Here is a 13,848-nt window from a genome sequence, read left to right on the forward strand (position 1 = left end):
GCCCAGCGCCATCTGCGCTGCCTGCCTGCCCAGCGCCATCTGAGCTGCCCGCCTGCCCAGCGCCATCTGAGCTGACCGCCTGCCCAGCGCCGTCAGAGCCGCCCGTCTGTCCCGAGCCGTCAGAGCCGCCCGTCTGTCCCGAGCCGTCAGAGCCGCCCGTCTGTCCCGAGCCGTCAGAGCCGCCCGTCTGTCCCGAGCCGTCAGAGCTCTTCAGACGAAGAGGAGGAAGGCTGCCGTTACAGAGATATTCTGTTGAATCTGACAATCTGAATCTGACAATTAATCTTGAAGGACCTCTGCGTTACTCTGGACCGTGATCTCTCTTTTGACGAACATATCAAGACTGTTTCAAGGACAGCTTTTTTCCATCTACATAACATTGCAAAAATCATAAACTTCTGTCCAAAAATGATGCATAAAAAATAATCCATGCTTTTGTCGCTTCTAGATTAGACTACTGCAATGCTCTACTTTCCGGCTACTCGGATAAAGCACTAAATAAACTTCAGTTAGTGCTAAACACAGCTGCTCGAATCTTGACTAGAACTAAAAAATTGATTATATTACTCCAGTGCTAGCCTCGCTACACTGGCTTCCTGTTAAGGCTAGGGCTGATTTCAAGGTTTTACTGCTAACCTACAAAACATTACATGGGCTTGCTCCTACCTATCTTTCCGATTTGGATCTGCCGTACATACCTACACGTACGCTACGGTCACAAGATGCAGTCCTTACTGTCCCTAGAATTTCTAAGCAAACAGCTGGAGGCAGGGCTTTCTTCTATAGAGCTACATTTTTATGTAATGGTCTGCCTATCCGTGTGAGAGACGCAGACTCGGTCTTGACCTTTAAGTCTTTATTGAAGACTCATTTCTTCAGTAGGTCCTATGATTGAGTGTAGTCTGGCCCAGGAGTGTGAAGGTGAACGGCACTGGAGCAATGAACCGCCCTTGCTGTCTCTGCCTGGCCGGTTCCCCTCTCTCCACTGGGATTCTCTGTCTCAAACCCTATTACAGGGGCTGAGTCACTGGCTTACTGGTGCTCTACCATGCCGTCCCTAGGAGGGGTTCGTCACTTGAGTGGGTTGAGTCACTGACGTGATCTTCCTGTCCGGGTTGGTGCCCCCCCCCCCTCGGGTTTGTGCCGTGGGGGAGATCTTGGTGGGCTATACTCAGCCTTGTCTCAGGATAGTAAGTTGGTGGTTGAAGATATCCCTCTAGTGGTGTGGGGGCTGTGCTTTGGCAAAATGGGTGGGGTTATATCCTGCCTGTTTTGCCCTGTCCGGGGGTATCGTCAGACGCCTCCTGTCTCAGCCTCCAGTATTTATTCTGCAATAGTTTGTGTTGGGGGGTCAGTCTGTTATATCCGGTGTGAATTTAAGTCTCTCTCTCTCTCGACCTGAGCCCTAGGACCATGTCTCAGGACTACCTGGCCTGATGACTCCTTGCTGTCTCCTGTCCACCTGGTCATGCTGCTACTCCAGTTTCAACTGTTCTGCCTGCGGCTATGGAACCCTGACCTGTTCACCGGATGTGCTACCTTGTCCCAGACCTGCTGTTTTCAACTCTAGAGACAGCAGGTGCGGTAGAGATACTCTGAATGATCGGCTATGAAAAGCCAACTGACATTTACTCCTGAGGTGCTGACCTGCTGCACCCTCTACAACCACTGTGATTATTATTATCTGACCCTGCTGGTCGTCTATGAACATTTGAACATCTTGACCATGTTCTGTTATAATCTCCACCTGGCACAGCCAGAAGAGAACTGGCCACCCCTCATAGCCTGGTTCCTCTCTAGGTTTCTTCCTAGGTTCCGGGCTTTCTAGGGAGTTTTTCCTATCCACTGTGCTTCTACACCTGCATTGCTTGCTGTTTGGGGTTTTAGGCTGGGTTTTGTTGGTTCCACTTTTCTGGGCTCCGTTATTTACTTAACAAATAAGGAATACTCAAAATGTGCACTTATAAATCATAACAATTTTAATCAATATACAGCTGTAGACAGAAGTTAAAGATCAAACATCAAACATACAACTGATGTCTCTCCTGAGTTCTGCCCTGAACAAAAGAAAGACAGGATCTTATATACCCGAGAATCTCCTATGTCAAAACCTGCATGTACAGCTAAAAGAACAAGTTATTCTTAACACAAGGTTTCTGAGAACCTGTCTCAGCGGTATGCAAATCTGCCATTGTTTCAGAGCAAAACAGACGCTGTCTCTCTGTGTCTCGCTATCACCCACAGTCCCTTTTCTCACAGACGCCGGGCTGCGGTTTTTGGCAGAGAGCTAGACACAGACAGAGGCCTCAAAATTCAGCTATACATTGAGCATAAGTACAATGGCACGTAAGCAAATTAATAACAACATAATCAATGGTGGGGGTCTTTAGAAGACCCCCAAAATCAACTTTAACCCTTCAGTTTCTGTACAGCACATTGTGACATCAGCTGATGTAAGAAGGGCTTTATAAATACATTTGATTGAAATTTGATTGAACTCAAAATTAGGAAGGTGTTCCGAATGTTTTGTTCACTCAGTGTATATTTATTTCTCAATGACATGTATTGCTAAAAAAAAGTTTAAGGAAATACAGGCAGGCACCACATTACTACAAGACAAAACAGCTTGCTCAATCATGCATGATGATCTGTAAGTATAAAAGCAAAGCTTGCTTTCATGTAATTGAACATAGCTTGAAAAGGTAGTGGAATTAAATTAGTGTTGTGTGTGAAGAATCCAATATCCAATATTTTAACTTGTATGTGGTACAAATTACATGACCTCTAAGAGTATAAATTAGGCTGTTTGAGAAGTACAATTGACCAACATAGCTACTGTAGTAGGTCAAAGCTGTGTGCTGGAAAACTTTGGTAGGCATTGTGGTGTTCGTGAATTTCCTTTCTTTTTGGGTTCAGACCAACGGCTAATCTCACTTAAAACGTAGTATTTAATATACCTATTACCATGAAAAGTCCTTATTATTTCCAATTATCATAAAGTTGCATCCATGACAGAATAACTGATCGTGTTCCAGAGGTAACAGAAGAGCATCTCTAACATGACCTATGGTGTAAGTAATGCCAATCTCTGCAGGGAGACTAACCACAAGGCCACTGAGTTGGGGTGGTATAATTATTAGTGTTCATAAAACACTTGACATAATCTCAATAAATATACCTTAAATGCACAACATCATCAAATGATAATTAAAGCTGCAACCATGAACCAATGATTGTATAAAAGCTGAGGCCATGACAAGTATTCTCCCAGGGCCGTGCAGCATTTATGGTGATAGGGGCTCTGCAGAAGTCAGGGCATTCATACTTCTTACACTTCGCCGAGCAGCACAGAGCTGTTAGAAGTTGTCAAGGAAGTGAATTTGTGTTTATACCGGCCCTCCCGCTGCCACCTACCGTCAACAAATCATGTCAATGCAGAGCTATAAGGAGACCTCAGCATTGTCACAAAATTTGAGAGGCGCACGGCACTGCGGTAAGGCGCCCAATTTGGCCTCTGCGTGTCCCCAGAGGCTCCACAAATGCCTCACACCATCCTTTTGGGGCCTTCGACCACATTTTTCAGATAAAGCATGAATTGGCTCTTAAGAGTTCAGAAATATATATTTTCAAAACGCAGACAATAAAAATGTATTCGTTTGAACCATTTCACCTGCGTTTTATATTGAAAGTCAAGAGCGTTTTTTTGTAGCGTGATCAGGGGCGTTTTTCTTCACATTAGTCCAACACATTTGGTAGAAAATTGTTTCATTTTCATCAGATGACAACAGAAGAGCAAAACAATTTGGCTACCAGCCACATATGTAATGAGCTTAGCCTACAATGAAAAAGGCTGTATTATTTGCAACAACGATGCATCATATTTCTAATGTTTATCATTGAAAGAATGTAGCCAGCTACATAAAAGTAGCTACGCATCAACATCAGTCAGAGCGCTGTTCGTGAATTTGTCCAAGTTGTCGGACAAAACGAGTGATGTAAAGGATATATGGACAATTTTCTGAATATTATATTTTTTTGTAATTATCCCAGACCGGAAAAAAATAAAGGTTCAGGGTATAATTTGTGGAACGCTCCAACAGGAATCCGTTCCAAAAACTTCGTAAATATCAAGGTTACCAACAAACAACGCATACAAAGTCGTATAGCGGTAGAATGAGATACCGTGTAGGGAGTGAGCTATGTAATTACGTTTTTCACTCTCCACGTTTATTCGGAAAAATGTCTCTTCATTCTGGTAGCCTCCAACGTTCCTCGTTCGTTGGTTTAGTTATTATTTCCGGTGTTCCTGCATTCGCCGGTTAACTCTGTTGCGCCTCAATTAGGGAATCCCTATGGTTGAAATGTAACTAATGACCGCTAGCCCCAGTATAGTATTAGCTAGGTGGCTTGTACACAATTGTTACCGATGATACTGTATATACCAGCCTACTCGTACTACAGAAACATACATTGTATTTTGCCAAGTTCTCTTTGTGTTAATCCTGTTTCCCAAATATAGCAGGTAACTTGTGTCTGTGTCGATGTTGTTGAGTTCAACTTGCCTAGTTAAATAAATATCAAATAAATTAGAACATTTCAAATATATGCTTTGACTTATTTCAGGTAACCTCAAGATGCTTGATTCACTACAACTGCTTTTGAAGAACTTTCCAGTCGTTTGTGCTTTACATTCCGACTTTCGAACCTCTGTTTATTTGACATATATATTAGTGTCTAATAAAAAAGAGCAACGTATGTAAAGCATCCCATCTGTTTTAAGGTTATAGTGTGTGTGTGTGTGTGTGTGTATATGTGTGTGTGTGGTGTAGTTTCTCTTGATGTCCACTAGGTGTCAGCACAGTTTCAATAATGTCACACCAGGTTCACAACATGTTGTTTTCATGCGTGACAAATCAAATTGTATTTGTCACATGCGCCGAATACTACATGTGTAGATCTTACAGTGAAATGCTGACTTACAAGCCCTTAACCAACAATTTAGTTTTAAGAAAAATATGTGTTAAGTAAAGAAATAAAAGTAACAAATAATGAAAGAGCAGCAGTAAAATAAAAATATCGAGGCTTTATACATGGGGTACCGGTACAGAGTCAATGTGTGGGGGCACCGGTTGAGGTAATTGAGGTGTTCCTTGCAAGTCCAGTGGTGTAAATTACTTAACAAAAATGTATTTGAAGTATTCCACTACATTCCGTTTATATATCTGTTTCTTTTTTTAATCTGTACTTTTACTCTGTTTTTTTACAACTATTAATTTTACTTCACTACATTTCCCAGAAAAATAATGTATTTTTTACTCCATACAGTTTCCCTGGCACCCAAAAGTACTTGTTGCATTTCGAATGCTAAGCCGGACAGGAAATTGGTCCAATTCACACACTTATCAAGAGAACATCCCTCATCATCCCTACTGCTTCTGATCTAGCGGACTCACTAAACACACATGCTTCGTTTGTAAATTGTGTCTGAGTGTTGGAGTGAGCCCCTGGCTATCCGTAAATTAAAAAAAAAAAAAAAAAAAAATTGTGCCGTCTGGTTTGCTTAATATAAGGAAATTGAAATTATTTATAGTTTTACTATTGATACTTAAGTATATTTAAAATCCAATACTTTTAGACTTTTACTCAAGTAGTATTTTACTGGGTGACTTTCACTTTACTTGAGTCATTTTCTGTTAAAGGTATTTTTACTTTTACTCAAGTATGACAATTGGGTACTTTTGGGTACCACTGACCATAGCAGCCCTAAGCATACTTACCATTCCTGGCCTTCTGTGTTGGGGTTGTGTGCTGAAGAATATTAAATCCTGTGTTGTGTGGAGAAAAAGGGGTTCACACTAAACTGTGACATACTGTACATACATAAAATCTATATTCTACTATGAACTTAGTAAGCAAAGTAAGGTCTTGTACAAATGAATCATTAACCAAAAACACAATGCTTCTTTATGCATAACAAATTGTTTATCCGCCCTTGTTCCTTTCTCTTATGTTTATTTTATTCACTTTTATTTAATCAAGGGAGCCCAATTGAGACCAGGGTCTCATTTCCAATAACGCCCTGAAGACATAAAATACAAAATAATACTACAAGATACAATAACAAGTACATTGCATTAGAACAGCAAACATCACAGGCATCATAAAGAAGAGGTAGGCAGCCGCCTCTCTGTGCTAGTGATGGCTGTTTAACAATCTGATGGCCTTGAGATTGAAGCTGTATTTCAATCTCTCTGTCCCAGCTTTGATGCACCTGTACTGACCTCGCCTTCTGGGTGGAAGCGAGGTGAACAGGCAGTGGTTCGGGTGGTTTTTGTCCTTGATCATCTTTTTTGCCTTCCTGTGACACCGGGTGTTGTACGTGTCCTGGAGAGAAGGTAGTTTGCCCCCGGTGATGCGTTGTGCAGACCGCACCACCCTCTGTATAGCCCTGCGGTTGTATGACCCAGCTTTCTCTATCATGTCTGACCCAGCTCTCTCTATCATGTATGACCCAGCTCTCACTATCATGTCTGACACAGCTCTCTCGATCATGTCAGACTCAGCTCTCTCTATCAAGTATGACCCAGCTCTCTATCATGTCTGACTCAGCTCTCTCTATCATGTATGACCCAGCTCCCTCTGCCATGTATGACCAACTCTCTCTATCATGTATGACTCAGCTCTCTCTATCATGTGACTCAGCTCTCTCTATCATGTATGACACAGCTCTCTCTATCATGTCTGACTCAGCTCACTCTATCATGTCTGACTCAGCTCACTCTATCATGTATGACCCAGCTCTCTATCATGTCTGACTCAGCTCTCTCTATCATGTCTGACTCAGCTCTCTCTATCATATCTGACTCAGCTCTCTCTGTCATGTATGACCCAACTCTCTCTGTCATGTATGACCCAGCTCTCTCATGTATGGCTCAGCTCTCTCTATCATGACTGACTCAGCTCTCTCTATCATGTGTGACTCAGCTCTCGCTATCATGTGACTCAGCTCTCTCTATCATGTGACTCATCCCTCTCTAGCATGTATGACTCAGCTCTCTCTATCATGTCGGACTCAGCTCTATCATGTATGACCCAGCTCTTTATCATGTCTGACTCAGCTCTCTCTGTCATGTATGACCCAGCTCTCTCTATCATGTATGACCCAGCTCTCTCTATCATGTGACTCAGCCCTCTCTACCATGTATGACTCAGCTCTCTCTATCATGTCGGACTCAGCTCTATCATGTATGACGCAGCTCTCTCTATCATGTATGACCCAGGTCTCTCTATCATGTCTGACCCAGCTCTCTCTGTCATGTATGACCCAGCTCTCTCTGTCATGTATGACCAACTCTCTCTATCATGTATGACTCAGCTCTCTCTATCATGTGACTCAGCTCTCTCTATCATGTATGACACAGCTCACTCTATCATGTCTGACTCAGCTCACTCTATCATGTCTGACTCAGCTCTCTCTGTCATGTATGACCCAGCTCTCTCTATCATGTATGACCCAGCTCTCTCTATCATGTGACTCAGCCCTCTCTACCATGTATGACTCAGCTCTCTCTATCATGTCGGACTCAGCTCTATCATGTATGACGCAGCTCTCTCTATCATGTATGACCCAGCTCTCTCTATCATGTCTGACCCAGCTCTCTCTGTCATGTATGACCCAGCTCTCTCTGTCATGTATGACCAACTCTCTCTATCATGTATGACTCAGCTCTCTCTATCATGTGACTCAGCTCTCTCTATCATGTATGACACAGCTCTCTCTATCATGTCTGACTCAGCTCTATCATGTCTGACTCAGCTCTCTCCATTATGTCTGACTCAGCTCTCTCTATCATATCTGACTCAGCTCTCTCTGTCATGTATGACCCAGCTCTCTCTGTCATGTATGACCCAGCTCTCTCATGTATGGCTCAGCTCTCTCTATCATGTCTGACTCAGCTCTCTCTATCATGTGACTCAGCTCTCTCTATCGTGTGACTCATCCCTCTCTAGCATGTATGACTCAGCTCTCTCTATCATGTCAGACTCAGCTCTATCATGTATGACCCAGCTCTTTATCATGTCTGACTCAGCTCTCTCTGTCATGTATGACCCAGCTCTCTCTATCATGTATGACCCAGCTCTCTCTATCATGTGACTCAGCCCTCTCTACCATGTATGACTCAGCTCTCTCTATCATGTCGGACTCAGCTCTATCATGTATGACACAGCTCTCTCTATCATGTATGACCCAGCTCTCTCCATCATGTATGACCCAGCTCTCTATCATGTCTGACTCAGCTCTCTCTATCATGTCTGACCCAGCTCTCTCTGTCATGTATGACCCAGCTCTCTCTGTCATGTATGACCTATCTCTCTCTATCATGTATGGCTCAGCTCTCTCTATCATGTATGACACAGCTCTCTCTATCATGTCTGACTCAGCTCACTCTATCATGTATGACCCAGATCTCTATTATGTCTGACTCAGCTCTCTCTATCATGTCTGACTCAGCTCTCTCTATCATGTCTGACCCAGCTCTCTCTGTCATGTATGACCCAGCTCTCTCTGTCATGTATGACCCAGCTCTCTCTATCATGTATGGCTCAGCTCTTTCTATCATGTGTGACTCAGCTCTCTCTATCATGTCTGACTCAGCTCTCTCTATCATGTGACTCAGCTCGCTCTACCATGTGACTCAGCTCTCTCTATTATGTCTGAACCAGCTCTCTCTGTCATGTATGACCCAGCTCTCTCTATCATGTATGGCTCAGCTCTCTCTATCATGTGTGACTCAGCTCTCTCTATCATGTCTGACTCAGCTCTCGCTATCATGTGACTCAGCTCTCTCTATCATGTCGGACTCAGCTCTATCATGTATGACACAGCTCTCTCTATCATGTATGACCCAGCTCTCGATCATGTATGACACAGCTCTCTCTATCATGTCTGACTCAGCTCACTCTATCATGTATGACCCAGCTCTCTATCATGTCTGACTCAGCTCTCTCTATCATGTCTGACTCAGCTCTCTCTATCATATCTGACCCAGCTCTCTCTGTCATGTATGACTCAGCTCTCTCTATCATGTATGGCTCAGCTCTTTCTATCATGTGTAACTCAGCTCTCTCTATCATGTGACTCAGCTCTCTTTATTATGTCTGACCCAGCTCTCTCTGTCATGTATGACCTATCTCTCTCTATCATGTATGGCTCAGCTCTCTCTATCATGTGTGACTCAGCTCTCTCTATCATGTATGGCTCAGCTCTCTCTATCATGTGTGACTCAGCTCTCTCTATCATGTATGGCTCAGCTCTCTCTATCATGTGTGACTCAGCTCTCTCTATCATGTCTGACTCAGCTCTCACTATCATGTGACTCAGCTCTCTCTATTATGTATGACTCTGCTCTCTCTATCATGTGACTCAGTTCTCTCTATCATGTGACTCATCTCTCTCTATCATGTGACTCATCTCTCTCTCATGTATGACTCAGCTCTCTCTATCATGTATGACTCAGCTCTCTCTATCTTGTCGGACTCAGCTCTATCATGTATGACTCAGCTCTCTATCATGTATGACTCAGCTCTCTCTATCATGTATGACTCAGCTCTCTCTATCATGTATGACTCAGTTCTCTCTATCATGTATGACTCAGCTCTCTATCATGTATGACTCAGCTCTCTCTCTCATGTATGACTCAGCTCTCTATCATGTATGACTCAACTCTCTCTAGCATGTATGACTCAGCTTTCTCTAGCATGTATGACTCAGCTCTCTATCATGTATGACTCAGCTCTCTCTCTCATGTATGACTCAACTCTCTATCATGTATGACTCAGCTCTCTCTCTCATGTATGACTCAGGTCTCTATCATGTATGACTCAGCTCTCTCTATCATGTACGACTGAGTTCTTCTCAGAGTGTGGGTAAAGTTGTGTCCTAACCTGTCTCTCTCCCTCTCGCCTTTCTCCTCCTCAGTCTAACTTTACTTTGTTCTCTCTACCGCCCTCTACTGTCAGTTCCTGGACAATTACCAGTGCATTCATAAGATTAATACTTTTTTTCATTTAACGAAGCAAGTCAGTCAAGAACAAATTCTTATTTACAATGACTGCCTACCCCGGTCAATTGTGCGCCGCCATATGGGACTCGCCAATCATGGCCAGATATGATGCAGCCTGGATTTGAATCAGGTACACCTCTCCCACTAAGATGCAGTGTCTTGGACCACTGCGCCACTCAGGAGCCCAAATGGCACCTTATTCCCTACATAGTGCACTACTTTTATCCAGAGCCCCATGGGCCCATACTGTGGATATTTATTTATACCAGTTATGACTTGAACTCACTAATGACCAGGGGCAATTTGTCATCCCTGGGAAGATCTCAATTGCATACTCCTTCTCAAAACCCATTGGAGGAGAAGGTTAGAGGGGGTGGGATTTCTGGCTTTCTCATCCAATGGGTTTTGGTAAGAAGAGGAGAGGAAGCGAGGAGTATACAATTGAAATCCCTGTCTGTCCTTTAAACCTGTTTGGGATAGGGGGCAGCATTTTCACTTTGGATGAATTGCGTGCCCAAACTGAACTTCCTCTTACTATGTCCCAGATGGTAATACATGCTTATTATTATTACTATTGGATAGAAAACACTCTGAAGTTTCTAAAACTGTTTGAATTATGTCTGTGAGTATAACAGAACTCATTTGGCAGACAAAAACCTGAGAAGAAATCCAAACAGGAAGTGAGAACTCGATTTTCAAAACAGTGCCAATTGATTTCCCTGTTAGTTATGGATGTGCATACACTTCCTAGGGCTTCCACTAGATGTCACCGTCTTTAGATACTGGTTGTAGGATTCTACTATAAAGGAGGGGCTCATAAGAGCTATTTTACTGAGTGGTCTGCAGAAAGCCTCGGTCTCATTGTGCACGGTCACAAGAGAGTATGCTCTCGTTCCAATGCTTTTCTTCAGACAATGAAATTCTCCGGTTGGAACCTTATTGATGATTAATGTTAAAAACATCCTAAATATGGATTGAATACATCTTTTGACTTGTTTCTACGACCTGTAACGGAACTTTTTGAGTTTTTTTCTGGAGGGATTGCTCGTGCGTCATGAAGATGGATTACTGGGCTGAACATGCTAACAACAAGTGGCTAAATGATGGGCTTTATGGAACAAATCAGTCATTTATTGTCGAACTGGGATTCCTGGGAGTGCCTTCTGATGAAGTTATTCGAAGGTAAGTGAATATTTATGTTTTTGTAGCTTCTGTTGACGCCAAAATGGCGGCTATTTCTTTGGCTATTTTGGGTTCTGAGTGCCGTTCTCAGATTATTCTTTTTCCGTAAAGTTTTTTTGAAATCTGACACAGCGGTTGCATAGAGGATAAGTTTATCTTTAATTCTGTGAATAACACTTGCATCTTTTATCAATGTTTATTATGAGTATTTCTGCAAAATCACTGGATGTTTTGGAATCAAAACATTACTGCACGTAACGTGACAATGTAAACTGAGATTTTTTTATATATATATGCACATTATCGAACAAAACACACAATACATGTATAACATGATGTCCTATGACTGTCATCTGATGAAGATAATCAAAGGTTAGTGATTAATTTTATCTATATTTCTGCTTTTTCTAACTCCTATCGTTGGCTGAAAAAATGTCTGTGTGTGTTTGTGACTTGGCTCTGACCTAACATAATCATATGTTGTGCTTTCACTGTAAATCATTTTTGAAATCGGACACCATGGGTAGATTAACAAGATGTTTATCTTTCATTTGCTGTATTGGACTTGTTAATGTGTGAAAGTTAAATATTTCAAAAAAATATTTTAGAATTTTGCGCGCTGCCTTTTCAGCGGAATGTTGTGGGTGTTCCGCTAGCGGAACCCCTGAGCTAGAAAGGTTAACTGAGGCGTTAGGCTGTCCAGTGGGTTTCCTTCAACTGAGACGTTAGGCTGTCCAATGGGTTTCCTTCAACTGAGACGTTAGGCTGTCCAATGGGTTTCCTTCAACTGAGACGTTAGGCTGTCCAATAGGTTTCCTTCAACTGAGACGTTAGGCTGTCCAGTGGGTTTCCTTCAACTGAGGCATTAGGCTGTCCAATGGGTTTCCTTCAACTGAGGTGTTAGGCTGTCCAATGGGTTTCCTTCAACTGAGACGTTAGGCTGTCCAGTGGGTTTCCTTCAACTGAGACGTTAGGCTGTCCAATGGGTTTCCTTCAACTGAGGTGTTAGGCTGTCCAATGGGTTTCCTTCAACTGAGATGTTAGGCTGTCCAGTGGGTTTCCTTCAACTGAGACGTTAGGCTACCCTCTGGTGGTGAAAAGGTGTATGTCAACTGTCCCATTAGATAATGACTCCATGACACAATATATTTATCTAGTTTTCTTTTCATTTATGAGAACATCATATAACATCTAACAAACAAACTGCAGGAAAATACAGTACAATAGTAAACAATAAAACCAACAAGAATGTCAAAGCAACTGAAACCAATGTCCTACTACATTCTAAGACATATAAAGAACATACATTAAAAAACAATCAAAATCTGATTAAAGGCCTCATATATATACACATATACACTGAGTATATAAAACATTAATAACACCTTCATAATATAGAGATGTTACCCCCCCCCCCCTGTACCATCAATTCGTCAGGACATGGACTCTACAAGGAGTCAAAGGCGTTCTACAGGGATGCTGGCCCATTTTGACTCCAATGCTTCCCACAGTTGTGTTCATGGACCATTCTTGTTCCACACAGGAAACGGTTGAGTGTGAAAAACCCAGCAGCGTTGCAGTTCTTAGTACCAACCGGTACTTCTGGCAGCTACTACCAGAGCCTGTTCAAGGGCACCTACATTTTGATCTTACCCATTCACCCTCTGAAAGGCACACACACACACAATCCATGTCTCAAGGCTTAAAAACTTTTAAACCTGTTTCCTTCCCTTCATCTACACTGATGGATTTAACAAGTGACATCAATAAGGGACCATAGCTTTCAGCTGGTCAGTCTACAGTCGTGGCCAAAAGTTTTGAGAATGACACAAATATACATTTTCACAAAGTCTGCTGCCTCAGTTTGTATGATGTCAATTTGCATATACTCCAGAATGTTATGAAGAGTGATCAGATGAATTGCAATTAATTGCAAAGTCCCTCTTTGCCATGCAAATGAACTGAATCCCCCCAAAACATTTTCACTGCTTTTCATCCCTGCCACAAAAGTACCAGCTGACATGTCAGTGCTTCCCTCTTTAACACAGGTGTGAGTGTTGACGAGGACAAGGCTGGAGATCACTGTGTCATGCTGATTGAGTTTGAATAACAGACTGGAAGCTTCAAAAGGAGGGTGGTGTTTGGAATCATTGTTCTTCCTGTCAACCATGGTTACATGGAAAGAAACACGTGACGTCATCATTTCTTTACACAAAAAGAGCTTCACAGGCAAGGATATTGCTGCCAGTAAGATTGCAACTAAATCAACCATTTATCTGATCATCAAGAACTTCAAGGAGAGCGGTTCAATTGTTGTGAAGAAGGCTTCAGGGTGCCCAAGAAAGTCCAGCAAGCGCCAGGACCGTCTCCTAAAGTTGATTCAGCTGCGGGATCGGGGCACCACCAGTACAGAGCTTGCTCAGGAATGGCAGCAGGCAGGTGTGAGTGCATCTGCACGCACAGTAAGGAGAATACTTTTGGAGGATGGCCTGGTGTCAAGAAGGGGAGCAAAGAAGCCACTTCTCTCCAGGAAATACATCAGGGACAGACTGATATTCTGCAAACGGTACAGGGATTGGACTGCTGAGGACTGGGGTAAAGT

This window comes from Salvelinus namaycush, chromosome 38, assembly GCF_016432855.1.
Source record: "Salvelinus namaycush isolate Seneca chromosome 38, SaNama_1.0, whole genome shotgun sequence".
Taxonomy (NCBI): Eukaryota; Metazoa; Chordata; class Actinopteri; order Salmoniformes; family Salmonidae; genus Salvelinus; species Salvelinus namaycush.